The sequence below is a fragment of the Pseudonaja textilis genome, unplaced genomic scaffold, assembly GCF_049901715.1.
Source record: "Pseudonaja textilis isolate UNSWEBS1 unplaced genomic scaffold, rPseTex1.2 PTEXCTG208, whole genome shotgun sequence".
NCBI classification, from domain to species: Eukaryota; Metazoa; Chordata; class Lepidosauria; order Squamata; family Elapidae; genus Pseudonaja; species Pseudonaja textilis.
Window position 1 is genome coordinate 1 of NW_028262527.1, and position 24858 is coordinate 24858.

Here is a 24858-nt window from a genome sequence, read left to right on the forward strand (position 1 = left end):
TGTAGGTAGATAAATGAGAGAGAGAGACAGAGAGAGATAAATGATAGATGATATGCAGGTAGATAAATGAGAGAGAGAGACAGAGAGAGATAAATGATAGATGATATGCAGGTAGATAAATGAGAGAGAGAGACAGAGAGAGATAAATGATAGATGATATGTAGGTAGATAAATGAGAGAGAGAGACAGAGAGAGATAAATGATAGATAATATGTAGGTAGATAAATGATAGTGAGATGGAGAGATAAATCGATAGATAGACAGATAGATAGACAAATAGATAGACAGACAGACAGACAGATAGAAAGAAATGATAGATGATTGTGGTGGTCTGACAATTGAAGAATGAGACGCAGGGAAAACGTCTGAGCAATTGCCAGCCCCGAGTAGACCCAGGTACCAGCTTTTATTGAGAACAAAATGCATATACAGAAAACAAGTGACCTCAACAGGATGTTATTTCCACAGGATATATAGGATGAGAATAAACAGGATGGGAATATACATCTGCGGAAATTCCCATGGGAATGGCTCAGCTATATACTATGACCTTTCACCGACATATCTGGTCCTCTAAGCTTCGCAGGTCCTAACAGGACAAAAACACCCATAGCAGGCGGAAATGCCCCCCACCAGGGGCATTTTTAGTCCCTAGATCTATGCAAAGCTATACAAGGACCCACAGAATAAAATATATTACCACATTCCCTCCTTTTTTATTTATTCAAAGATAGGGGGTGTTTTAGTGGCATAATACACAGTTCCTCCACGACTTTCGCGACTTGGTCCCATACGTTGAAAAGCTGAGGTACACATTTGAAATAGATTAGGAATACATTGAATACAGCAACACAACATAAGTATAATAGCAATTGTCACAACTAATTGAAGCAATAAACGTAACCATGAGCCGTCAGGAAGCCAATCCCATAGCAAAGCCCAAGGTGACTTATCAAAGCCATCTTTTCCTGCTTCGTGTTCAGCTATGCGGTCTTCCATATCATGAACAGTTTTTGTAATGTTAGGCTCATAATTATGTATAAAAATACAACAATGTGAATGAATTAAAGCACAAACTCCTCCTTTGGCAGCTAATATTATGTCTAAAGCATAACGATTTTGTAAAGTAATTTGGCGAATTTCAGACACTTCTTCATTTAACATCTTAATGCTCTTAACAGTATTATTAAACATAGCAACGGTGAAATTATTTAAAATATGAATATCTCTATAGTTTATAGCTATTCCCAAAGGTGGGAAAGAGAGTCTGTGTAAGGTAACTTAGGCAACTCCAATTGACACCAATATTGTCCATAGTCTGAAACAGAAACATTAAACAGGATCAGAGTTGTAGCACAGGCTGAAGATATAATATCCTTATCAGGTCCCGAGTAAAGAATGTCTTGACCCTTATGCCAGGACCAATATGCTGGAAAAATCAAAGGATGCCGCTGTTTGCAGATCAATTTAGTCCGATTCCCCAAAGGAACCTGCTGCATACAAGTTGGCAATCTCAGATAAGCAGTCATCTTTTCCCAGCCTTCACAGCGCCGCGCCTGGATTGCCGGCATCAAGAGAATCAGGAACCACGGAAACGCCATCCTGAAAATCAGGAACCTCCCTCACTGGCACCTGCGAAGGCGCTTGTGAATGATCAGGCCGAACGCACCGACCAGGAACCCAACGAATTTGACCAAGATGTTCTACTGCTGCATAACCACGTCCCCACGTAATCAGCTCAGCGGGAACCCATGCCGGATCCGGAAGGAATCGCACCAACACTCGAGGCCTCACTGCATCTGTAGAAGGGAAGAAAAATGCCTGCTGGCCGCGCTGCAGGGGGTTACCGGACAAATTTAAAAATTTAAAGTATACAAGGCTAGATTTAAATGATCTTGAATTGCCGGAAGCCCCAGGAGCTTCCCTCCTTTTTTATTTAATTTAGCTAACATGTTCTTGAGCGTGCCATTATAACGCTCCACAATAGCTTGTCCTGTGGAATTGTATGGAATTCCAAATTTATGTTCCACGGACCACTGTTTGCAAAACTGATCAAAGACTGTGCTCCGATAAGCCGCACCATTGTCTGTTTTTAAAGTTTGAGGCGTACCAGCAACTGAAAATGTCTTAATGCAATGATTGATGACATGTTTAACCGCTTCACCTCTTTGAGGAGTAGCCATTAGAAATCCTGAGTAAGTATCCACAGTCACATGTATATACTTCCAAGGTGCAAATGGTGGATACTGAGTAACATCCATTTGCCAAATCATTGAAGGTTTCAACCCCCTGGGGAGTCCAACCCCCTCCTCAAAGCAGGAGACCCATATGGAAAAGCGTCGAATGAAAGCATGGGAAAGGGACCTCAGAGGTCCTCTAGACAACCGAGCATCGTATTAAGTTTTGTTGCGGCTCCAGCCGCGCCAAAAACTGACTCATGTTTGACGGGATCGCCCGCTAGGACTCCGAAGTCCATCTCTCGGGGATTGTTTGCGAGCCAGGCTTTTGCCCCTTCGGTACTCGTTGCTTTTGGTTTTCCCCGCCTAGGTGTAAACCCTTGTTTTGTCTCGGCCTTAATTTTCGTTTTCGTTCGATAGTTTAAATCACACACACATAAATCAGCATTATCCATTAAGCCCATTATCACCTTTGCTATTTGTATTGACTTTGGAAGTGTTGAATAGAAATATTAGAGAGGACCAAAATATAAAAGGAATGAAAGTCAAGAAGGAGGAATTTAAATTGCAAGCCTTTGCGGATGACTTGGTTTTCATTCTGGAAGATTCTCCAGAGACAACTCTAAAACTATTGGAAAAGGTAGAGACGTACGGTGAGATGGCTGGTTTGAAAATAAATAAAGATAAAACAAAGATTCTGACAAAGAACATGCTATTAAAACAAAGAGAAGAACTGGCAGACTTATTGAAAATTCAAGTTACGAATAAGGTTAAATATTTGGGGATACATTTGACGTCAAGATGTATCACATTGAAAGAGAAAAACTATATTAAACAGCAGATAGCGTCTGATCTGCAGAAATGGGAAAACCTACAATTGTCATTGATAGGTAGAATTTCAACAATCCAGATGAATATTTTACCCAGAATTTTATATTTGTTCCAAACAATACCAATTAGGCTTGGCAAAGATTATTTTGAAGAATTAAATAAAATTGTGTTGAAGTATATATGGCAAGGTAAGAAAGCGAGAATAAAATTAAAACTTTTACAAGATGCTAGAACTAGAGGAGGATTTGGCCTTCCTAATATGGGAGTTGTATTACCAAGCTGCAAATTTAATGTGGGCCAAAGAATGGATAACATTAAGAAAGACTAGACTGTGGACATTAGAAGGACGTGATTTATTACTGGGCTGGCATGCTTTTCTGTGGTATAAGGGAACAAAATGGCAGGGCTATTTTAGAAGGCATAAGGGAGTCTTTATGGTTGAATTGGGAGAAGATTAAAAGACGATGTTATTTGAAAATCCCAGTCTGGTTATCAACTATTGAAGCTTTTTCTTATCCTATAACATATAAGAAGGAACGAACAGTTAAATATGGGGAAATATTGGATGAAAAGAGTGAACTTAAAATCGTGCAAAACCTAGAAGAACAAGGTAAAACGATGAATTGGTTCTCATATGCGCAAACACACTCAAGATATGTTAAAGATTCTAAAACGGAGGGATTTTATGATAAATTGACTGACTTAGATAGGATTTTGACAGGTACTGATGAAAAAGTGATCAAAAAATTATATAGTTATTTGCTGGAAATTAAACTAGAGGAAGAACAAGTTAAAGAAACGATGATTGCTTGGGGGAGGAATTTTGGATATGGGATTGATTTAGAGAAATGGCAAAAATTGTGGTCTCAAAATTGTAAAATGACAATGTCAACAGCATATAAAGAAAATTTGTATAAGATGTTTTACAGGTGGCATTTTCCCCCTAACAAGAATAGCAAGAATGTTCAAGAATAAATCTGAAAAATGCTGGAAATGTCATCAGATACCTGGCTCATATTACCATATGTGGTGGAATTGTGAGGACGCTAGAAAATATTGGACTAGAATTCGCATATGGTTGGAAAAAATGACAAAGAAACATATAGATTTGAAACCAGGGATTTTTTTATTGGGAATCTTACCTGATGCATATAATAAAAATTTGAAGTATTTGATTGTAAATGTATTAACAGCAGTTAGGATTGTATTTGCTAAAAATTGGAAGAGTGAGAAAATACCATCAGAGGAAGAAACTATTAAGAAAATATTGGAATGTGCTGAAATGAGTAAATTGACATTTGAAATTAGAGAACAAGAGGATAAACAATTTTATGAAGTTTGGGACCTTTTCTATCAATGGTTAGATAATAAAATATAATAATAGAATATTTAGAAACTTAGGAAATAATGAACATATATTTCTTTTTTTCTTGATACCATCTTTATAAAATTTTATTAAGATAGGCTTGGCAAGATTTTATGATTTGTTATAAAATAAATTAAGTAAATTATAGTTACCTCGTTCAAGTATGAATTAATAAAATTATAGTCAAATGATTGTTCAATCATGATATCAGGCTATATAATTGTTGATTGATAATATGAGCTATTAGGTAAGATAACTACAGTGGAGACTACGAAATGGATGCACAAAAAAAAGTGGTAAACCAACCGATACACTGTCTGTAAATTCATGAAGGAGGATGAGGTTTTTATGTTTTACTTTTTTTTTTTAAAAGAAAACAACCAAACTCTGACAGCTCCAAAGCATAGTAAATTTATTGATTTATTTAGTAAATATATATATAGAGAGAGATTATATAGATATAGATATATAGATATCAACACTGCATCCAAATTTAGTATTAGGTGATTGTCCCGGTTTATATATTGCCAACCCAACTGTTAGGGGACGATCATTCCTAACAAGGGTCTCCGCTCGCAGGAGTGGACCTTCGCACGCGAGTTCTTGCCTGTCCGAGTGGAGCGTCACGCACCTGTGTGGGCCCGTTCCTTCCGCTACACACTCCAAACAGAACAATTCCCCAAACAAAATACAACCCCCTCCTAAACAAAAATCAATCAATCAATCAACAATTCCACTCCCGCAGACAATCGGAGGACGACGCTCCGTATCACAGGAGGGAACATGGCCACCGCGGCCAGCTCTTTTGGTCCGCCTCCAACATGTCTTTGGTGTAATACGGCATCGGCTCGTTCTTCTGTGCGAGCTCGTCCACCATCTGGATCAGCTCGTCCACCTGAGCCTGGCGTTCCGACCCGACCGCCCGGTTGTTAAAAATCAGGCACCGGTTCCCGCAACTCTGAATTTGCGACCGCAGGAGCTCCAAGCCGTCGTCGTTGTCGTCGGACAGCAGGTCATGAAGAGAGCGTCCCTCCAGCTCTTCTTTGTAGGTGAACAAGACGATCATGTACGCCTTGGCTTTGAGGCTGAAGATGTCGTTGATGAGCCGGGAAAACTCCAACTCTTCCCGCTGAAATGGGCCAGGCGGATGACTTGGACGATGGCGTGGGGTCCCGGCGCACACACCTTCACGCACCGCTTGATCTCGGCGCAGTCGCCCGCTCCGAGTGCTCGGTATCGAAAAAGCCCGGCGTGTCGATGACAGCCAGGCGCTCCCGTCCGGCAAGATCCGCGTGACCATTCTGCACTTGGCCGTGATGGAAGTCGAGGCCGACCGAGACGGGAAGGCGTCCATCCCTAAAATGGTGTTTCCGGTCGCACTTTTCCCGTTGCCGGTTTTGCCCACCATGACGATCCGCAGCTCCGGAGCTGAAAGGAAGAGAAGGAATAAATTTGGTCAACGGCATGGACGTCCCCGCGGAGAGAGAGACAGAAATTTCCACCGTTCTCCTAACTACAATCACAGAGGGGAAGGGACCTGGGAGGTCATCCAGCCCACCCCGCTCTCCAGCAGGAGACCTTACAGAATTATAAACTCAGAGAGTGGGAAGGGGCCTGGCAGGTCATCTAGAAGAACCCCCAGTTCAAGCAGGAGACCCTCGGAGAATTATTAGACTCACCGAGTCAGAAGGGAACTCGGAGGTCATCTACTCCAACCCCCAATCCAAGCAGGAGACCCTTACAGAATTATAGCCTTTGGAAGGGACCTTAGAGGTCATCTAGTCCAACCCCTTGCCCAAGCAAAAGACCCTTAGAAAGTTGCAGAACTAGAGTCGGAAGGCGACTTTGAGTCATCTAGTCCAACCCCTCCTCAAGCAGGGGACCCTTAGAGAATTACAGAGCTGGGAGGGACCTCAGAGGTCCTCTAGTCCAACCCCAATGCAAGCAGGAGAAATGTACAGAATTACAGAGTTTGGAAGGGACCTTGGAGGTCATCTAGTCCAACCCCAATCCAAGCAGGGGACCCTTAGAGAATTATTAGACTCACCGAGTCAGAAGGGAACTCGGAGGTCATCGAGTCCAACCCCCAATCCAAGCAGGAGACCCTTAGAGAGTTATAGACCCACAGAGTCAGAAGGGATCTCGGAGGTCATGTAGTCCAACCCCCAATACAAGCAGGAGAGCCTTACAGAATTACATAGTTTGGAAGGGACCTCGGAGGTCATTTAGTCCAAACCCCCCACCGCCACTCGGGCAGGAAACCCTCTGCCATGTCAGGCCAAACGGTTTTCCAACCATTTCTTCAAAAGGCTGTTCCCCCTACTTAATCGTTCTGTCCAAAATGGTGCTGAGGCGTGGGGGGGAGGCGGGTTGGGCTAGATGACCTCCGAGATCCCTTTCAGGACATTTCCAAGTCAAAGATTTTACCCGATTCAGCTGCACCCATGTGTGCCGGCGCTGGCACTGCTCCGCCGCCGCCCGATCTCTGGGGTTTGTAAACGGGAAGCGCAAGCGAAGGAGGGCGGGAGAAGGTTCCGGAAGCCTCTTCTGGCCGGACGGAAGGAACGAGAACAAAAGAGAAAGAAGACGAGAAGAAGAAGAGAGAAAAACAGGGAGGAGAGGAAACGTGAAGCTGGGTTTGTTTGGTTTTTCTTTGTGGTCGTGCTGGTTCTGGTTGTTGCCGGAGATTGTTTGATCCAGTTGTAAAATACTCCTAAGATACAAAATGCAGAAGCAGTGGAGAGGATGAGGGGGAAGAGAAGTGAGGCAGGAGAACAGAGAGAGAGACAGAGACAGACAGAGAGAGAGAAAGAAAGAAAGAAAGAAAGAAAGAAAGAAAGAAAGAAAGAAAGAAAGAAAGAAAGAAAGAAAGAAAGAAAAAAAGGAAGGAGGGTAGGTAGAAGAAAGAGAGAAAGAAAGAAGGAAAGAAAGAAAGAAAGAAGATCTAAAAATAGAAAGAAAGAAAGAATGGAAGATAGATAAAAGAATGAAAAAAGGAAGGAAGGTAGAAGGAAGAAATATAGAAAGAGAAAGGAAGGCAGAAGAAAGAAAAGAAAGAAAGGAAGTTAGAAGAAGGAAAAAGGAAGGTAGATAGATAGATGGATAGATAGGTGGATGGATGGATGGATGGATGGATGGATGGATGGATGGATGGATGGATAGATAGATAGGTAGGTAGATAGATGACAGATGGATGGATGGATAGATAGATAGATAGATAGATAGATAGATAGATAGATAGATAGATAAATAGATAGATGATAGATAGAGAGATAGAGAGATAGACAGATCCAGTGGCAGGAAAATCAGGAGATTTAGGCAGCTCAAAGGAGGATCAAGACTGATTGCAGCCTGAAGCTCCCTTCTGAAGCTTCACTTCTGCCCCCAACAATCCCCCTCCCCCCATTGTCCGGACAAAAGCCCCCCCCTCCCCATTCCTGGCCTCAAGAGGGGGGAGGAGAGCGAAGTTTGGGCAGTCCGAAAGGGAATTCTGGGGGAGGGCAGAGGACGGGGGTGGGTTGGGCTAGCTGACCTCCAGAGACCCTTTGGACTGGGGGGGGTCTGTAGAATGGGCTGGGGAGGAGGAGACTTCCTCCTTTTGGGTTGTTCGCTTTTCTTTCCTCCCCTCCCTCCTTCCTCCCTTATTTCCTTCCTCCCTAGATAGATAGATAGATAGATAGATAGATAGATAGATGGATAGATGGATGGATGGATGGATGGATGGATGGATGGATGGATGGATGGATGGATAGGTACGTAGGTGGATGGATGGATGGATGGATGGATGGATAGATAGATAGATAGATAGATAGATAGATAGATAGATAGATAGATAGAAGGATAGGTAGGTAGATAGATGGGTGGGTGGATGGATGGATGGATGGATGGATGGATGGATGGATAGATAGATAGGTAGGTAGATAGATGGATAGATGGATGGATGGATAGATAGATAGATAGATAGATAGATAGATAGATAAATAGATAGATGATAGATAGAGAGATAGAGAGATAGACAGATCCAGTGGCAGGAAAATCAGGAGATTTAGGCAGCTCAAAGGAGGATCAAGACTGATTGCAACCTGAAGCTCCCTACAAGAATCGGACCTACTAACGGTCGGGGGAAAATGAGCGGGAGATAAGAAAGGCCGTCAAGGGGGCTGGATTGAGGTCGCTCGTGAGCACACAGGGATTCTGAACTGATGGCGCCTTTGACCCCGGTCATCTCCCGTGCTCCTGACAGGTCCCCCTCCTTCTCTCTCCTCTTCCCACTTTGGGTTTGTAGGGCCTGAACGGCGGATCGTCCTGGTGGGGAAAACCGGCAACGGGAAAAGCGCGGTGTGGAACACCATCCTGGGGAGCCCGGTCTTCGAATCCAAGATGTCGTTCAGCTCCGTCACCCAGACTTGCCAACGGGAGGAGGCCATGGTGAATGGCCGGAAAGTGGTGGTGGTGGACACTGGATGACCTCCAAGATACCTTGCGACTCTTCTTATACTGTCATTCTGTAAAAAGTCTCCGGCTTGAACAGTCCTGACTCTGTCCTTCGATAATCGTGCTGTGACCGTCCGAAATGCGAGTTGGTTTGCGAGCATCTGAATTTTGATCCCGAGGCCACCGGGGCTGCCGCGACGGTCACGAGCATGAAACGCACATCCCGTAAGTCCCTTTTTCTTCCAGTGCCGTTGTCATGCGGAATGGTCACTAAATTCACCTCTTGTTCAGTCGAGGACTATCTCCATTGAGAGCGGAGCTCTTCGGGGCCAATGTCTCAGGGACTGAGACAGGAATGGGGAACGGGAGCGGAGGCGGGGCTTGCAGAACGACGGACACAGTGGTGGTGTGCTACCGGTTCGGACCGGTTCGACCGAAAAAAAAAAAAGCTGACAATCAGCTGCAGTGGGTAAAGCTGCGCAATGGCGTTCGGAAAAGCACGCCCACCAAGCCACGCCCACCGAACCATTTGAATCCCACCACCGGACGGGGACACAGATCCGCAGGTGTGTGAGAGAGCGGCAATCAAGACTGTGTCGAAATGGGCAACAACCTCACCAAGGACAAAAGAGGAGCTTGGAGGTCGGCAAAGAAAGGGCGGCTCGGCATTCGGCAGGGAGCCTGAATTGCCAAAGGGAAAAATAAAAGTCAGATTTGGCTGAAGAAGAAATGAGATATTTTTCGGTGGGGTGTGTGTGCGATTCCCTGGCTTTGTTCCCCAATTTGGGGTGTTGGGTGTTTGAAGGCACAAACTCCCACACCCACACCCACACCGTTTCCTGGCTGCCTTGATAAGCGGCCAGACTCATCTTGGTTGTGTTGAATTGGGCGTCTTTAATGTTCCTTTAAAAACAAAACAAGAAAAACTGCGGTTTTCCTGTTTGGAAAGGTTTCCTCTTGAGAAGGAATTGCTTCTCTGAATTGTTCAGCCGCCTGGATTCATTGGCTGTGACGGGCAGCCGTACAAAATGGATGGATGGATGAGAGGGAGGGAGGGAGAGAGAGAGAGAGAGCCGATAGATGGAGGGAGGGAGAGAGAGAGAGAGAGAGAGAGAGAGATGATAGATGGAGGGAGGGAGAGAGAGAGAGAGAGAGAGAGATGATAGATGGAGAGAGAGAGAGAGAGAGAGAGCTGATAGATGGAGGGGAGGAGGAGAGAGAGAGAGAGAGAGAGAGATGATAGATGGAGGGGAGGGAGGGAGAGAGAGAGAGAGAGAGAGAGAGAGAGAGATGATAGATGGAGGGAGGGAGAGAAGGCTGGTTTGAAAAGATAAGAGGAGGAACAGAAAAAGCCGTGACTCAGCTGGGCTTTTATTTTTAACCACGTGGTTTCCAGGCACTGGTTTCCAGGACACCCATTTTTCGGGCATTTTTCTGGAATTTTGAGAGGTCTTTTTTTGGCTCATTTGCAGTCTGTTTTTCAGCCATTTCCCAGGCAGTTTTTGGGCCTTTTCAGGCAGTTTTCCAGACATTTGTTACGGAGTTTTGGGGCCTTTGAGGCAGTTTTTCTAGCCATTTCTCAGTTTTTGGCCTTTTCAGGCAGTTTTTCCAGCCATTCCTCAGTTTTTCGGCCTTTTCAGGCAGTTTTCCAGCCATTTCTCAGGCAGTTTTCGGGCCTTTTCAGGCAGTTTTTCCAGCCATTTCTCAGGCAGTTTTCAGGCCATTTTTCGGGTGTTTTTGGGCCATTTGCAAGCTGGTTTTGGGGCATTTCTCAGGCAGTTTTCTGGCCGCTTTTGGGCCATTTGGGGGCATTTTGGGGTGCTTTTTTGGCCTATTTGCAGGCCGTTTTTCAGCCATTTCTGTCAGTTTTCCGGCATTTCTCAGGCAGTTTTTCGGTCCTTTTCAGGCAGTTTTTCCAGCCATTTCTCAGGAAGTTTTCCAGCCATTTCTCAGGAAGTTTTTCCAGCCATTTCTCAGGAACTTTTTCTAGCCATTTCTCAGGCAGTTTTTCTAGCCATTTCTCAGGTAGTTTTTCTAGCCATTTCTCAGGCAGTTTTGGGCATTTTCAGGCAGTTCTTCAGGCCATTTTCAGACCTTTTCAGGCAGTTGTTCCAGCCATTTCTCAGGAAGTTTTTCTAGCCATTTCTCAGTCAGTTTTTCTAGCCATTTCTCAGTCAGTTTTTCTAGCCATTTCTCAGTCAGTTTTTCTAGCAATTTCTCAGCCAGTTTTTCTAGCCATTTCTCAGTCAGTTTTTCTAGACATTTCTCAGTCAGTTTTTCCAGCCATTTCTCAATTGTTTGGCCTTTTCAGGCAGTTTTTCTAGCCATTTCTGAAGCAGTTTTTTGGGCCTTTTCAGGCAGTTTTTCCAGCCATTTCTCAGTCAGTTTTGGGGCCTTTTGAGGCAGTTTTTCTAGCCATTTCTCAGTCAGTTTTTTGGGCCTTTTCAGGCAGTTTTTCCAGCCATTTCTCAGTTTTTGGGCCTTTTCAGGCAGTTTTTCCAGCCATTCCTCAGTTTTTCGGCCTTTTCAGGCAGTTTTTCCAGCCATTTCTCAGTCAGTTTTTTGGGCCTTTTCAGGCAGTTTTTCCAGCGATTTCTCAGGCAGTTTTTCAGGCCTTTTCAGGCAGTTTTTCTAGCCATTTCTCAGACAGTTTTTCTAGCCATTTCTCAGGCAGCTTTTCAGGCCATTTTTCGGGTGTTTTTTGGGCCATTTGGAGGCTGGTTTTTGGGCATTTCTCAGGCAGTTTTTCTGGCCGCTTTTGGGCCATTTGGGGGCATTTTGGGGTGCTTTTTTTCGCCTATTTGCAGTCCGTTTTCAGCCATTTCTCAGGCAGTTTTCAGGCTTTTCTCAGGCAGTTTTTCGGTCCTTTTCAGGCAGTTTTTCCAGCCATTTCTCAGGAAGTTTTTGTAGCCCTTTCTCAGTCAGTTTTCTAGCCATTTCTCAGTCAGTTTTTCTAGCCATTTCTCAGTCAGTTTTTGGGCGTTTTCAGGCAGTTCTCAGGCATTTTTCAGGCATTTTCAGGCAGTTTTTCCAGCCATTTTTCATCCATTTTTCAGGCCTTTTCAGGCAGTTTTTCCAGCCATTTCTCAGGCAGTTTTTCAGGCCATTTTTCGGGAGTTTTTGGGCCATTTGCAAGCTGGTTTTGGGGCATTTCTCAGGCAGTTTTTCTGGCCGCTTTTGGGCCATTTGGGGGCATTTTGGGGTGCTTATTTTGGCCTATTTGCAGGCCGTTTTTCAGCCATTTCTGTCAGTTTTCCGGCATTTCTCAGGCAGTTTTTCGGTCCTTTTCAGGCAGTTTTTCCAGCCATTTCTCAGGAAGTTTTTCCAGCCATTTCTCAGGAAGTTTTTCCAGCCATTTCTCAGGAACTTTTTCTCGCCATTTCTCAGGCAGTTTTTCTAGCCATTTCTCAGGCAGTTTTTCTAGCCATTTCTCAGGCAGTTTTTCTAGCCATTTCTCAGGCAGTTTTTGGGCATTTTCAGGCAGTTCTTCAGGCCATTTTTCAGACCTTTTCAGGCAGTTGTTCCAGCCATTTCTCAGGAAGTTTTTCTAGCCATTTCTCAGGAAGTTTTTCTAGCCATTTCTCAGTCAGTTTTTCTAGCCATTTCTCAGGCAGTTTTTCTAGCCATTTCTCAGTCAGTTTTTCTAGCAATTTCTCAGCCAGTTTTTCCAGCCATTTCTCAATTTTTGGCCTTTTCAGGCAGTTTTTCTAGCCATTTCTGAAGCAGTTTTTGGGCCTTTTCAGGCAGTTTTTCCAGCCATTTCTCAGTCAGTTTTGGGGCCTTTTGAGGCAGTTTTTCTAGCCATTTCTCAGTCAGTTTTTGGACCTTTTCAGGCAGTTTTTCCAGCTATTTCTCAGTTTTTTGGGCCTTTTCAGGCAGTTTTTCAAGCCATTTCTCAGGCAGTTTTTCGGGCCTTTTCAGGCAGTTTTTCTAGCCATTTCTCAGGCAGTTTTTCTAGCCATTTCTCAGGCAGTTTTCAGGCCGCTTTTGGGCCATTTGGGCATTTTGGGGTGCTTTTTTTGGCCTATTTGCAGGCCGTTTTCAGCCATTTCTCTCAGTCAGTTTTCAGGCATTTCTCAGGCAGTTTTTCGGTCCTTTTCAGGCAGTTTTTCCAGCCATTTCTCATGAAGTTTTTGTAGCCCTTTCTCAGGCAGTTTTTCGGGCCTTTTCAGGCAGTTTTTCTAGTCATTTCTCAGGCAGCTTTTCAGGACATTTTGGGGTGTTTTTTGGGCCATTTGGAGGCTGGTTTTTGGGCATTTCTCAGGCAGTTTTTCAGGCCGCTTTTGGGCCATTTGGGCATTTGCGGTGCTTTTTTGGCCTATTTGCAGTCCGTTTTTCAGCCATTTCTCAGGCAGTTTTCAGGCTTTTCTCAGGCAGTTTTTCGGTCCTTTTCAGGCAGTTTTTCCAGCCATTTCTCAGGAAGTTTTTGTAGCCCTTTCTCAGTCAGTTTTTCTAGCCATTTCTCAGTCAGTTTTTCTAGCCATTTCCCAGTCAGTTTTTGGGCGTTTTCAGGCAGTTCTCAGGCATTTGTTCAGGCCTTTTCAGGCAGTTTTTCCAGCCATTTCTCAGGCAGTTTTTCGGGCCTTTTCAGGCAGTTTTCCAGCCATTTCTCAGGCAGTTTTTCAGGCCATTTTGGGTGTTTTTGGGCCATTTGCAAGCTGGTTTTGGGGCATTTCTCAGGCAGTTTTTCTGGCCGCTTTTGGGCCATTTGGGGGCATTTTGGGGTGCTTTTTTTGGCCTATTTGCAGGCCGTTTTTCAGCCATTTCTGTCAGTTTCCGGCATTTCTCAGGCAGTTTTCGGTCCTTTTCAGGCAGTTTTTCCAGCCATTTCTCAGGAAGTTTTTCCAGCCATTTCTCAGGAAGTTTTTCCAGCCATTTCTCAGGAACTTTTTCTAGCCATTTCTCAGGCAGTTTTTCTAGCCATTTCTCAGGTAGTTTTTCTAGCCATTTCTCAGGCAGTTTTGGGCATTTTCAGGCAGTTCTTCGGGCCATTTTTCAGACCTTTTCAGGCAGTTGTTCCAGCCATTTCTCAGGAAGTTTTTCTAGGCATTTCTCAGTCAGTTTTTCTAGCCATTTCTCAGTCAGTTTTTCTAGCCATTTCTCAGTCAGTTTTTCTAGCAATTTCTCAGCCAGTTTTTCTAGCCATTTCTCAGTCAGTTTTTCTAGACATTTCTCAGTCAGTTTTTCCAGCCATTTCTCAATTGTTTGGCCTTTTCAGGCAGTTTTTCTAGCCATTTCTGAAGCAGTTTTTTGGGCCTTTTCAGGCAGTTTTTCCAGCCATTTCTCAGTCAGTTTTGGGGCCTTTTGAGGCAGTTTTTCTAGCCATTTCTCAGTCAGTTTTTTGGGCCTTTTCAGGCAGTTTTTCCAGCCATTTCTCAGTTTTTGGGCCTTTTCAGGCAGTTTTTCTAGCCATTTCTCAGTTTTGGGGCCTTTTCAGGCAGTTTTTCTAGCCATTTCTCAGGCAGTTTTTTCGGGCCTTTTCAGGCAGTTTTTCCAGCCATTTCTCAGGCAGTTTTTCGGGCCTTTTCAGGCAGTTTTTCTAGCCATTTCTCAGGCAGTTTTTCTAGCCATTTCTCAGGCAGCTTTTCAGGCCATTTTTCAGGTGTTTTTGGGCCATTTGCAAGCTGGTTTTGGGGCATTTCTCAGGCAGTTTTTCTGGCCGCTTTTGGGCCATTTGGGGGCATTTTGGGGTGCTTTTTTCGCCTATTTGCAGTCCGTTTTTCAGCCATTTCTCAGGCAGTTTTCAGGCTTTTCTCAGGCAGTTTTTCGGTCCTTTTCAGGCAGTTTTTCCAGCCATTTCTCAGGAAGTTTTTGTAGCCCTTTCTCAGTCAGTTTTTCTAGCCATTTCTCAGTCAGTTTTTCTAGCCATTTCTCAGTCAGTTTTTGGGCGTTTTCAGGCAGTTCTCAAGCATTTTTCAGGCCTTTTCAGGCAGTTTTTCCAGCCATTTTTCATCCATTTTTCGGGCCTTTTCAGGCAGTTTTTCTAGCCATTTCTCAGGCAGTTTTTCAGGCCATTTTTCGGGTGTTTTTTGGGCATTTCTCAGGCAGTTTTTCTGGCCGCTTTTGGGCCATTTGGGGGGCATTTTGGGGTGCTTTTTTTGGCCTATTTGCAGGCCGTTTTTCAGCCATTTCTGTCAGTTTTCAGGCATTTCTCAGGCAGTTTTTCGGTCTTTTTCAGGCAGTTTTTCCAGCCATTTCTCAGGCAGTTTTTCCAGCCATTTCTCAGGAAGTTTTTCCAGCCATTTCTCAGGCAGTTTTTCAGCCATTTCTGTCAGTTTTCAGGCATTTCTCAGGCAGTTTTTCTAGCCATTTCTCAGGCAGTTTTTCTAGCCATTTCTCAGGCAGTTTTTCTAGCCATTTCTCAGGCAGTTTTTGGGCATTTTCAGGCAGTTCTTCAGGCCATTTTTCAGACCTTTTCAGGCAGTTGTTCCAGCCATTTCTCAGGAAGTTTTTCTAGCCATTTCTCAGGAAGTTTTTCTAGCCATTTCTCAGTCAGTTTTTCTAGCCATTTCTCAGTCAGTTTTTCTAGCCATTTCTCAGTCAGTTTTTCTAGCCATTTCTCAGGCAGTTTTTCCAGCCATTTCTCAATTTTTTGGCCTTTTCAGGCAGTTTTTCTAGCCATTTCTCAGGCAGTTTTTTGGGCCTTTTCAGGCAGTTTTTCCAGCCATTTCTCAGGCAGTTTTGGGGCCTTTTCAGGCAGTTTTTCTAGCCATTTCTCAGTCAGTTTTTTGGGCCTTTTCAGGCAGTTTTTCCAGCCATTTCTCAGTTTTTTGGGCCTTTTCAGGCAGTTTTTCCAGCCATTTCTCAGTCAGTTTTTCGGGCCTTTTCAGGCAGTTTTTCTAGCCATTTCTCAGGCAGTTTTTCTAGCCATTTCTCAGGCAGCTTTTCAGGCCATTTTTCGGGTGGTTTTTGGGCCATTTGGAGGCTGGTTTTGGGGCATTTCTCAGGCAGTTTTTCAGGCCGCTTTTGGGCCATTTGGGAATTTTGGGGTGCTTTTTTTGGCCTATTTGCAGGCCGTTTTTCAGCCATTTCTCAGTCAGTTTTCAGGCATTTCTCAGGCAGTTTTTCGGTCCTTTTCAGGCAGTTTTTCCAGCCATTTCTCATGAAGTTTTTGTAGCCCTTTCTCAGGCAGTTTTTCGGGCCTTTTCAGGCAGTTTTTCTAGCCATTTCTCAGGCAGTTTTTCTAGTCATTTCTCAGGCAGCTTTTCAGGACATTTTTGGGGTGTTTTTTGGGCCATTTGGAGGCTGGTTTTTGGGCATTTCTCAGGCAGTTTTTCAGGCCGCTTTTGGGCCATTTGGGCATTTTGCGGTGCTTTTTTTGGCCTATTTGCAGTCCGTTTTTCAGCCATTTCTCAGGCAGTTTTCAGGCTTTTCTCAGGCAGTTTTTCGGTCCTTTTCAGGCAGTTTTTCCAGCCATTTCTCAGGAAGTTTTTGTAGCCCTTTCTCAGTCAGTTTTTCTAGCCATTTCTCAGTCAGTTTTTCTAGCCATTTCTCAGTCAGTTTTTGGGCGTTTTCAGGCAGTTCTCAGGCATTTTTTCAGGCCTTTTCAGGCAGTTTTTCCAGCCATTTTTCATCCATTTTTCAGGCCTTTTCAGGCAGTTTTTCCAGCCATTTCTCAGGCAGTTTTTCAGGCCATTTTTCGGGTGTTTTTTGGGCCATTTGCAAGCTGGTTTTGGGGCATTTCTCAGGCAGTTTTTCTGGCCGCTTTTGGGCCATTTGGGGGGCATTTTGGGGTGCTTTTTTTGGCCTATTTGCAGGCCGTTTTTCAGCCATTTCTGTCAGTTTTCAGGCATTTCTCAGGCAGTTTTTCGGTCTTTTTCAGGCAGTTTTTCCAGCCATTTCTCAGGAAGTTTTTCCAGCCATTTCTCAGGAAGTTTTTCTAGCCATTTCTCAGGCAGTTTTTCTAGCCATTTCTCAGGCAGTTTTTCTAGCCATTTCTCAGGCAGTTTTTCTAGCCATTTCTCAGGCAGTTTTTCTAGCCATTTCTCAGTCAGTTTTTCTAGCCATTTCTCAGTCAGTTTTTCCAGCCATTTCTCATTTTTTTGGCCTTTTCAGGCAGTTTTTCTAGCCATTTCTCAGGCAGTTTTTCGGGCCCTTTCAGGCAGTTTTTCTAGCCATTTCTCAGGCAGTTTTTTTGGGCGTTTTCAGGCAGTTCTTCAGGCCATTTTTCAGACCTTTTCAGGCAGTTTTTCCAGCCATTTCTCAGTTTTGTGTCCTTTTCAGGCAGGTTTTCACGACTTTTTAGGCAGTTTTGGGGGGGCATTTCTTGGCCCATTTTCAGGCTGTTTTTCGGCCATTTGGGGGCTGTTCTTTAGGCCTTGTCAGGCAGTTCTTCAGGCCATTTTTGAGCCATTTTTTGTGTTGTTTTTGACCTGATAAAAGGCTCAAAATGGGCCCCCTGCTCCAGGAGGAGCCCCTCACAGAATCATACAGTTGGAAGGGACCTTGGAGGTCATTTAGCCCAACACCATCCAAGCTGCAGACCTTTATAGACAAATAGAATCACAGCTGGAAGGGACCTTGGAGGTCATCTAGCCCAACCTCTTACTCTAGCAGGAGCCCCTGACAGAATCATACAGTTGGAAGGGACTTGGGAGGTCATCTAGCCCAACCCCCTCCTCAAAGCAGGAGACCCGTATGGAAAAGCCTCGAACGAAAGTGTGGGAAAGGGACCTCGGAGTTTCTCTAGTCAACCGAGCGTCGTGTTAAGTTTTTTTGCAGCTCCCGCTGCGCCAACAACTGACTCACGTTTGACGGGATCGCCCGCTAGGACTCAGAAGTCCATCTCTCAGGGATTGTTTGCGAGCCAGGCTTTTGCCCCTTCGGTACTCATCGCTTCTGGTTTTCCCTGCCTAGGTGTAAACCCTTGTTTTGTCTCCGCCTTAATTTTCGTTTTCGTTTGATAGTTTAAATCACACACACATAAATCAGCATTAAGCCCATTATCACCGTTGCTATTTGTATTGACTTTGGAAGTGTTGAATAGAAATATTAGAGAGGACCAAAATATAAAAGGAATGAAAGTCAAGAAGGAGCAATTTAAATTGCAAGCCTTTGCGGATGACTTAGTTTTCATTCTGGAAGATTCTCCAGAGACAGCTCTAAAACTATTGGAAAAGGTAGAGATGTACGGTGAGATGGCTGGTTTGAAAATAAATAAAGATAAAATAAAGATTCTGACAAAAATCATGCTATTAAAACAAAGAGAAGAACTGGCAGACTTTTTGAAAATTCAAGTTACGAACAAGGTTAAATATTTGGGGATACATTTGACGTCAAGATGTATCACATTGAAAGAGAATAACTATATTAAACTCAAACAGCAGATAGCATCTGATCTGAAGAAATGGGAAAACCTACAATTGTCATTGATAGGTAGAATTTCAACAATCCAGATGAATATTTTACCCAGAATTTTATATTTGTTCCAAACAATACCAATTAGGCTTGGCAAAGATTATTTTGAAGAATTAAATAAAATTGTGTTGAAGTATATATGGCAAGGTATGAAAGCGAGAATAAAATTCAAACTTTTACAAGATGCTAGAACTAGACGAGGATTTGACCTTCCTAATATGGGAGTTGTATTACCAAGCTGCAAATTTAATGTGGGCCAAAGAATGGATAACATTAAGAAAGACTAGATTGTTGACATTATAAGGACGTGATTTATTACTGGGCTGGCATGCTTTTCTGTGGTATAAGGGAACAAAATCGCAGGGCTATTTTAGAAGACATTATATACGGGAGTCTTTATGGTTGAATTGGGAGAAAAGTAAGAGACAATGTTATTCGGAAATCCCAGTTTGGTTATCAACTATTGAAGCTTTTTCTTATCCTATAACATATAAGAAGGAACAAACAGTTAAAATATTGGATGAAAAGAGTGAACTTAAAACAATGCAAAACCTAGAAGAACAAGGTATAAAGATGAATTGGTTTTCATATGCGCAAATACACTCAAGGTATCTTAAAGATTCTAAAACGGAGGGATTTTATGATAAATTGACTGACAGATAGGATTTTGACAGGTACTGATGAAAAAGTGATCAAAAAATTATATAGTTATTTGCTGGAAATTAAACTAGAGGAAGAACAAGTTAAAGAAACGATGATTGCTTGGGGGAGGAATTTTGGATATGGGATTGATTTAGAGAAATGGCAAAAATTGTGGTCTCAAAATTAAAAAATGACAATGTCAACAGCATATAAAGAAAATTTGTATAAGATGTTTTACAGGTGGCATTTTCCCCGACAAGAATAGCAAGAATGTTCAAGAATAAATCTGAAAAGTGCTGGAAATGTCATCAGATACCTGGCTCATATTACCATATGTGGTGGACTTGTGAGGACGCTAGAAAATATTGGACTAGAATTCGCATATGGTTGGAAAAAATGACAAAGAAACATAGATTTGAAACCAGAGATTTTTATATTGGGAATCTTACCTGATACATATAATAAAAATTTGAAGTATTTGATTGTAAATGTATTAACAGCGGCTAGGATTGTATTTGCTAAAAATTGGAAGAGTGAGAAAATACCATCAGAGGAAGAAATTATTAAGAAAATATTGGATTGTGCTGAAATGAGTAAATTGACATTTGAAATTAGAGAACAAGAGGATAAACAATTTTATGAAGTTTGGGACCTTTTCTATCAATGGTTAGATAATAAAATATAATAGAATATTTAGAAACTTCGGAAATAATGAACATATATTTTTTTCTTTTTTTTTTGATATTATCTTTATAAAATTTTATTAAGATAGGCTTGGCAAGATTTTATTATTTGTTATAAAATAAATTAAGTAAATTATAGTTACCTGTTAAAGTATGAATTAATAAAATTATAGTCAAATGATTGTTCAATCATGATATCAGGCTATATAATTGTTGATTGATAATATGAGCTATTATGTAAGATAACTACAATGGAGACTAGGAAATGGATGCACAAAAAAAAGTGGTAAACCAACCGATACACTGTCTGTAAATTCATGAAGGAGGATGAGGTTTTTATGTTTTATGTGTTTTTGTTTGTTGTTAAAACCAATAAAACTTTTTTTTTTAAAAAAAGAAAACAACCAAACTCTGACAGCTCCAAAGCATAGTAAATTTATTGATTTATTTAGTAAATATATATATATATATAGATTATATAGATATAGATATATAGATGTTATGTCTCCTCTTGGAAATTCAAACGAACAAACATAAAGCAGACGTTTCACAATCAAATCAAACTGAAGTGAGTAACAAGATAACGGCTGGCAGAAACTGTTAGGACTCCCCTTCGAAATTCAAACAAACAGAGAGCTCTTTGCTGTAACGTCCTCATTCAAAATAGTCATTTTGTTCCTGGCGAAATGCACCAGCTCAGCTGTGTCCTTTTATACCCATTAAGGCAACGTGCTAATTAACTGGCTTGTCCTTCAGATTAACGTTTCCTGGTTCTGACGTCAATCCACATCTAACAGTCATCAGAGTCAAAACTCCCAACAGGACCGATCCTTCCAATCACAACATATAGATATATATATATCAACACTGCATCCAAATTAAGTATTAGGTGATTATCCCGGTTTATATATTGCCAACCCAACTGTTAGGGGACTATCATTCCTAACAACGGTCTCCGCTCGCAGGAGTGGACCTTCGCACACGAGTTCGCGAACTGGAAGCGGCGCGGGCGGGGGGGACAGAGGGGGGACGGCGAAAGCGGGGAAATCACGTGACTGGAGGGAAGAGCGGCTGTTCCCCCCGTTTTCTTTCCTCTTCTTTTCCTGCCAGACGAGCCTCGCCCTCCGCCCCGGCAGCCCCGAGGTCATTTAGTCTGACCCCCCCATTTGCTCCGACAGAATAATAATTGGAAGGGATCTCAGAGGGCCAATAGTCTGACCCCCTGCCCGAGCAGGAGACCCTGACAGAATAATTAGTGGGAAGGGACTTTTGGAGGTCATCTAGTCTGACCCCCTGTCCAAGCCAGAGATCCTTTTAGAAGAGCAAGAGTTGGAAGGGAGCCTCGGAGGTCATCTAGTCCGACCCCATGCTGGAGACCCTGACAGAATAATAGTGGGAAGGGATCTTTGGAGATCATCTAGTTCGACCCCCTCTTCAAACAAGAGACAGTTACACAGTGAGAAAGCTAGATGGGATCCAGGAAGGTCTTCTAGTCTAACCTCGTCCTCAACAGCGGGAGACCCTTACAGTTGGAAGGGACCTGGGAGGTCATCTAGTCTGACCCGCTACCCAAGCCAGAGATCCTTTCAGAAGAACAAGAGTTGGAAGGGACCTCCGAGGTCAAATAGACTGACCCCCTGCTCGAGCAGGAGAGCCTGACAGATTCAGAATGGGAAGGGACCTCAGAGGTCATCTAGTCCGACCCCCTGCTCAAGGCCGAGACCCTGAGGGAATAACAGAGTGGGAAGGGACCTCGGAGGTCAACTAGTCCGACCTTCCCCCATTTTCCCCTCCCCCCCTCGGAGAACTCTCCCGCCCCGCCTCCGACGGGTGGGGGTGAGGGAAGGAGGGAGGGAAGAGGGCGGGGCGAGCAGGCGAGGGGCGGGGCGTTTCCCCATCGGGACTTTTACGGACATCGCAGCCCCGAGAAGCTTCTTCGCTCCGTCTTTGGGCCCGAGGGAGACTCCGGTGAGAGGGCGGGGGGGGCTTTGGGGGGAGGGGAGGGGGGAGGGAGGGGAGGAAAGGAGCCGATCGGGCGGAAATTTATTCTTCTTTCTTTCTTTCTTTCCTTCCTTCCTTCCTTTCTTTCTTTCTTTTTCTTTCTTTCCTTTCTCTCTCTTTTTCTTTCTTCCCTTACTATCTATCTATCTATCTATCTTCTACCTTTCTTTCTTTTTTCTTTTTTTCTTTCTTTCTTTCTATCTTTCTTTCCTCTACCTTTCTCTTTCTTTCTTTCTTTCCATCTATCTATCTATCTATTTTTATCTATCTATCTATCTATCTTTCTATCTATGTATCTATCTATCTATCCTTCTACCGTCCTTTCTTTCCTTCTTCTACCTCCCTCTCTCTTTCTTTCTTTCTTTCTTTCTTTCTTTCTTTCTTTCTTTCTTTCTTTCTTTCTTTCTTTCTTTTTCTTTCTTTCCTTTCTCTCTCTTTCTTTCCTTTGTTTCTTTCATTCTTTCTTTCTTTCTGTCTATCTATCAATCTTTCTTCTACCTTCCTTTTGCCTTCTTCTACCTTCCTTTTTCTTTGTTTCTTTCCATCTATCTATCTACCTTTATCTATCTATCTACCTTTATCTATCTGTCTGTCTGTCTGTCTGTCTGTCTGTCTGTCTGTCTATCTATCTATCTATCTATCTATATCTTCTACCTTCCTTTTTCTATCTTTCTTTCTTTCTTCTTTCTTTTTTCTTTCCATATATCTATCTATAGCTATCTGTCTTTCTTCTACCTTCCTTTCTTTCTTTTCATCTTTGTTCTGCCTTCCTTCCTTTGTTTCCTTCTTTCTTTCTATCTTTCTTCTACCTTCCTTGTTCTTTTTATCTTTCTCTCTTTCTTCTACCTACCTACCTACCTTCCTTCCTTCCTTCCTTCCTTCGTTTGTTTCTTTCTTTCTTTCTTTCTTTCTTTCTTTCTTTCTTTCTTTCTTTCTTTCTTTCTTTCTTTCTTTCTTTCTTCTGCCTTCCTTTCTTTCTTTCTTCTGCCTTCCTTTCTCTTTCTTTCTATATTTCTTCCTTCTACCTTCCTTACTTTTTCATTCTTTTATCTACCTTCCATTCTTTCTTTCTATCTTTAGATCTTCTACCTTCCTTTCTTTTCTTTCTTTCTTTCTTTCTTTTCTCTTTCTTTCATCTTTCTTCTACCTTCCTTTCTCTTTCTTTCCTTCTTTCTTTCTTCTAGCTTCCTTCCTTTCTTTCCTTCTTTCTTTCTATCTTTCTTCTACCTTCCTTCTTCTCTTTTTATCTTTCTTTCTTTCTTCTACCTACCTACCTTCCTTCCTTCCATCCTTCTTCCTTCCTTCCTTCCTTCCTTCCTTCCTTCCTTCCTTCCTTCCTTCCTTCCTTTCTTTCTTCTGCCTTCCTTTCTCTTTCTTTCTATATTTCTTCCTTCTACCCCTTCCTCTTTCTTTCTTTCTTTCTCTCTCTCTCTCTCTCTCTCTCTCTCTCTCTTTCTTTCTTTCTTTCTTTCTTTCTTTCTTTCTTTCTTTCTTTCTTTCTTTCTTTCTTTCTTTCTTTCTGTCTCTGTCTCTCTCTCTGTTCTCCTGCCTCACTTCTCTTCCCCCTCATCCTCTCCACTGCTTCTGCATTTTGTATCTTATGAGTATTTTACAACTGGGTCCAACAATCTCCGGCAACAACCACAACCAGCATGACCACCAAGAAACGTGGGCCTCCCTCGGGGTCATATTTGTCGTGTGTGCAAAATGGAGGCCTCGGGAGACACAACAGGAAGGAAACACTCAGCGCGGTGTGCAAAAAAAAAAAACCCCAGCCTCACGTTTCCTCTCCTCCCTATTTTTTTTTCTCTTCTTCTTCTCGTCTTCTTTCTCTTTTGTTCTCGTTCCTTCCGTCCTGCCAGAAGAGGCTTCCGGAACCTTCTCCTGCCCTCCTTCGCTTGCGCTTCCCGTTGAGAAACCTCGGAGATCGGCGTCGGCGGAGCAGTGCCAGCACCGGCACACATGGGTGCAGCTGAATCGGGTAAAATCTTTGACTTGGAAATGTCCTGGAAGGGATCTCGGAGGTCATCTAGCCCAACCTGCCTCCTCCCCTCCCCTCCCCCCCCATGCCTGAGCACCATTTTGGACAGAACGATTAAGTAGGGGGAACAGCCTTTTGAAGAAATGGTTGGAAAACCGTTTGGCCTGACATGGCAGAGGGTTTCCTGCCCGTGTGGCGGGGGGGGTTGGACTAAATGACCTCTGAGGTCCCTTCCAAACTATGTAATTCTGTAAGGCTCTCCTGCTTGTATTGGGGGTTGGACTACATGACCTCCGAGATCCCTTCTGACTCTGTGGGTCTATAACTCTCTAAGGGTCTCCTGCTTGGATTGGGGGTTGGACTCGATGACCTCCGAGTTCCCTTCTGACTCGGTGAGTCTAATAATTCTCTAAGGGTCCCCTGCTTGGATTGGGGGTTGGACTAGATGACCTCCAAGTTCCCTTCCAAACTCTGTAATTCTGTACATTTCTCCTGCTTGCATTGGGGTTGGACTAGAGGACCTCCGAGGTCCCACCCAGCTCTGTAATTCTCTAAGGGTCCCCTGCTTGAGCAGGGGGTTGGACTAGATGACCTCAAAGTTGCCTTCCGACTCTGGTTCTGCAACTTTCTAACGGTCTTTTGCTTGGGCAAGGGGTTGGACTAGATGACCTCTAAGGTCCCTTCCAAAGGCTATAATTCTGTAAGGGTCTCCTGCTTGGATTGGGGGTTGGAGTAGATGACCTCCGAGTTCCCTTCTCACCCAGTGAGTCTATAATTCTCTAAAAGTCTCCTGCTTGGATTGGGGGTTGGACTAGATGACCTCCGAGTTCCCTTCTGACTCGGTGAGCCTAATAATTCTCCGAGGGTCTCCTGCTTGAACTGGGGGTTCTTCTAGATGACCTGCCAGGCCCCCTTCCCGCTCTCTGAGTTTATAATTCTGTAAGGTCTCCTGCTGGAGAGCGGGGTGGGCTGGATGACCTCCCAGGTCCCTTCCCCCTCTGTGATTGTAGTTAGGAGAACGGTGGAAATTTCTGTCTTCTCTCCCGCGCGAAGGACGTCCATGCCGTTGACCAAATTTATTCCTTCTCTTCCTTTCAGCTCCGGAGCTGCGGATCGTCATGGTGGGCAAAACCGGCAACGGGAAAAGTGCGACCGGAAACACCATTTTAGGGATGGACGCCTTCCTGTCTCGGTCGGCCTCGACTTCCATCACAGCCAAGTGCAGAATGGCCACGCAGATCTTGCTGGATGGGAGGCGCCTGGCCGTCATCGACACGCCGGGCTTTTTCGATACCGAGCACTCGGAGCGGGCGACGTGCGCCGAGATCAAGCGGTGTGTGAAGGTGTGTGCGCCGGGACCCCACGCCATCGTCCAAGTCATCCGCC

The 24858-nt window shown here is 43.7% G+C and overlaps 1 pseudogene across 1 annotated transcript; it reads right to left on the reverse strand.

Annotated features, from left to right (window-relative positions):
• Positions 1-5005: 5005 nt before the first annotated feature.
• LOC148123826 (GTPase IMAP family member 7-like) lies at positions 5006-6847 on the reverse strand (annotated as a pseudogene). Its single transcript, XR_015740512.1, has 2 exons — positions 6802-6847; positions 5006-5802 (listed from the first exon to the last, which is right to left on the reverse strand). The product of XR_015740512.1 is annotated as a GTPase IMAP family member 7-like (transcript).
• Between the last annotated feature and the right edge of the window lie 18011 nt (positions 6848-24858).